Below are 4,170 nucleotides of genomic sequence, written 5' to 3'. Positions count from 1 at the left end.
CTGAACTTCAGCCTGGGTAACAACAGAGTGAGACCCTGTCTCAAAAAAAAATCATGCATTAGATTCCTATTGTCCTCTGAAGGAGACTAATTCAGTTTTATTTTAAAATCATAATAATCTGTGGATTTAAACATATTTTGATGTTTTGATCCATTACAAATATTTATCTTATTTTAGCTCACATGTTCCCAAGTCTGGCCAATAAGGATCTTTTTCAAATTAACTCCTAGTCCCTTTAACATAATAAAGTTTTTGCTAACTTTCTCACTATGTAGTATAATAAAATGTTCTTGTTTTATTTTGTTCTTTCTTTCTTTTCTTCTTTTTGTATTACCCTGTCTTTAGAGACAGGGTCTCACTCTGTCATCCAGACTGGAGTGCAGTTGTGTGATCACAGCTCACTTCAGCCTCAACCCACAGGGCTGAAGACACCCTCCCACCTCAGCCTCCTGAGTAGCTGGGACTACAGGGCACATGTCATCACTCCTGGCTAATCTTTTTTTTTTTTTTTTTCTTTGTAGAGACAGGGTCTTGCTGTGTTGCTCAAACTGGTCTCAAACTTCTGGGCTTAAGGGATCTTCCCACCCCAGCCTCCCAAAGTGCTGGGATCACAGGTGTGAGCCACCCTGACCAGCCCCATTTTGGACATTTTCTACCCCAGATCTGGAATCAGCCATTTATCCAAGAGCTCTGATTTCTTTTAGTGGGAAACGGTATTTGAAAACTAAAATTTGGGCACAAGAGATGCTCATTGCATAGGTCTTTTCATTAGTCAGAACCAGAAATAAACATACATACTCACATATACATACATACACATACACACACATAATATTTTTTAAATAAAATACCTCATGAGTTATATTGATAACTTATCATTTAAATCAAAGTTTTTTAACATCCTTCTGAATTACATCTATGTTTCTTTTCTGCCATGCTGGGAACCCCAGTTCTCCAAAACACAAAAGATAATGTAGTTAAAATATCTCATAATTATTTTAGATGCAACAGTTTAATGATATTAATACAATTACCTCCAACCTGAAGGAGATGCTAACCTGGGAAGAATTTGTGTGATCACCAAAAGAGAGAGGCACCCTAGATGTTTTGACATGGTTCACATGAAAGAGGCCAATAGCAACAGCTTTGCCACCCAACTTTCCAACAGTTTTATAATTGGCAAGGGCAATAAACAATGGATTTCTCTTCCCCAAGGAAAGGGTATCTGCCTCACCATTATTACAGAGAGAGGCAAGAGATTGTGGCCAAACAGAGCAGTGAGTGAAATGGTCTCTGGGTACCATGTTAGATCTTTGTACATAATTTAAAATAACCTGACACATCGTGGCTCATGCCTGTAATACCAGCACTTTGGGAGGCTGAGGCAGGTGGATCACGAGGTCAGGAATTTGAGACCAACCTGACCAACATGGAGAAACCCCGTCTCTACTAAAAATACAAAAATTAGCCAGGTGTGTTGGTGGGTGCCTGTAATCCTAGCTATTCGGGAGACTGAGGCAGGAGAATCCCTTGAACCTGGGAGGTGGAGGTGGAGGTGAGCCAAGATCCTGCCATTGCATGGGCAATGAGTGAAACTCCATCTCAAAAAAGAAAAAAATGGCATGATTAATTTTTTTAAAGGTTTTAAGTTAAAACAGTTAAAAAAAATTTTTGCATATGACTGCTCTGTTCTCCCCCTATTTTTTTAAAGTTGCGCTAAATTTACAGTGTCAGAACATATAGCCAACATATAGCCATTATAAGCCATACTCTTTCTTTTTCCTCTCATTTAGTCCAAGGTCTATACGTAACTTATTCTGTTGTCTTTCTAGTCTTTTGGGTTGTCTGAAGCTGTTTTTTTTCTCATAGATTTCTCAAGAAAGATTCATGGAAACACTATTTTCTGAGTTCCTGCAGATTGATAATAGTAATCTTTATAATTGAAAGTCAGTTTTTCTGGATATGACATCTTTGCCTCCCATTTTCTTCCCTTGAATATCTTAAACATATTTCTCCATTTTTTTCTGGCATAAAATATTGCTGTGAAAAAAATTCTTCCCAAGTTAGCACCTCCAATCACCATTCACAGATTACCACTGTCAAACTTGATGAAATTAGTAATCTTGTCAGTCTCCAAATCAGTCTGAATGGTGTCATTCACCCTGATGAGGGAATCAGGGTAGTGGATAGCGCAAGCATGGTGAATCACCAGGTGAGGGATTCCTTTTGTGCAAACAAAGATTTTTCTTACTTCATACAACTTGTAATTGGCCTCCTCAGGTGTAATATAATGCACAGCAAAGTGACCATTGTTGCTACGGATCAGACAGAAATTGTCTCCCACCTTGTCAATGCTGATGACATCCATGAATCCAGCAGGATAGGTTATATCCGTTAGGACCTTGCCATCCATCTTAATAAACCACTGCGTGCAAATCTTTACTTTGTCTCCTGTCAGGGCCTACTTAAGTCTGTTCCTTAGGAAAATATGAGGGTAGACACTGTTTCAGCTTGTGGGGACCAGTGGATAGACTAGGAGCAAACACACTGTGGTCAATTTATCCAGCATCCAATGCTGCAGAGCTTCTACCTGCTTCAGATGCTTAAGACCATGATCCATGGCTGCATTAGGCATGGAAAGAGCATGGGGAGCTCTTTCAACATGCAATTTCAAATGTTTTTTAATTTCAGGAAACTCTTCTGACAGTATAGCTTTCAGTGTTTATTTTCTATCTTTGCTTTGGTTTTCTTCTTCAGGGACTCTTATTACATAGGTGTTGGATCATCTTTGCCTATTTGCAAAATATTGGTAACCTCCTCTAGAATTTCATCTCTTTCTTCCTTTATTTTTCACATTTTCCTCCTTTTAACTATTTTAAAGACAATATCTGTTGTTTTATTTGCATTCGTATTCCGCCTAGTTTAGTCTTTATTTCTGAAATTTTCTCTCTTCCATTGTTCTTGCATGTCTTATATAATTTTCTCTGTGTCTTTTACCTTATTTTGAATGAGAGGATTACAATGTTGATTTGGTTTGCGAGCATGTCTTTCCATGTGTTTTCTCTCTCTGAAGAAATGTTACTCTGCTCTTTAATCTCTTTTTAAAAATAATAAGTTGGTATGGAATTTGACCTCAATTACTTGCTCATTTTTATATAAAATTAATTTTCCTGAAATTTTAGAAGGAGGAGTGCCTCCAGGTAGCTTTTCTAATTTCACCAAACCCCACTTCATTTATGCGGTCTCCTCCAAAATTTGGAAGTTTGCTTTTTGAGATGTGCTGGTTCTGTGCCCTTCCAGCTTTTTCATCTGGACCGTCTCTTTCCTTCATCTTTATTGGCCCTGCTCTACTCAATTCAATTTCTATTCCCAGCAGTTGTTTCTTAGTGTGGGACCCTATCCTGAAAGGGACTATTTCAGAGAGTCCATGGGAGTCTCCTAGAGCCCTTTGAGAGCTTACCCCAAGCAGCTTGTGCTCGTCCATGATAAGAGAGGACAAAACCCCTCCTGATTTCAGTGACTGTTCCCAAATTGGTTCACTGCACTTTCCAGTTAACACCTGTTTGCTCTTTGAGGATGATCTTTCTCTCTATCTGTCTAATACCCCATTAGTTCCCTATTCTTCCACATAGACACTGATACTCTAAAGGTCTTATGGCTGTTGGTTTGTCTTTGCCATTTGTGTTTTGGAATTTCTGGGGATACTTTCCAATTAGTTTTGTTGTAAATGTCATCCATGGGTTTTTGGTTGGCCACTAGTTCTCTATTTTATTTACGAATTTGTAAAGAATAGAAAGCTCTGCCACCACTGCTGCCATCATCTTCCCAGAATTCCTTATTTTTATTTTTAATATGATCGTGCAAACAGCAAATAAGAACACCAGATAACAAGATGAACACTTAGCATTGTGTTACAGTTGCTAACACTATTCAGTGCAGTAACAGGCTGTACAGGTTTGTAGCCTAGGAGAATGGGCTAAACCATATAGCCTAGGTATGTGATAGGCTGTACCACCTAGGTTAGTATAAGTATGCTCTATGATGCTTGCACAATGACAAAATTTATGGTACCATAAATTTATGCATTTATGGTATCAATGCACGAAGTTGGAATGAACCTAAAATCCCCAGGTACTATAATAGGTATCTAAAAACTGTTCTTACAATTTT

General features: G+C 38.3%; 1 pseudogene; it reads right to left on the bottom strand.

Annotated features, from left to right (window-relative positions):
* Positions 1-1,721: 1,721 nt before the first annotated feature.
* Positions 1,722-2,569, bottom strand: LOC116530962 (annotated as a pseudogene).
* Positions 2,570-4,170: the final 1,601 nt, after the last annotated feature.

Source organism: Sapajus apella, unplaced genomic scaffold, assembly GCF_009761245.1.
Source record: "Sapajus apella isolate SASKATOON/1434 unplaced genomic scaffold, GSC_monkey_1.0 scaffold68, whole genome shotgun sequence".
In the NCBI taxonomy this organism is placed as follows: Eukaryota; Metazoa; Chordata; class Mammalia; order Primates; family Cebidae; genus Sapajus; species Sapajus apella.
Note: the sequence above shows the minus strand (reverse complement) of the source record. Positions and strands in the feature narration are given on the sequence as shown.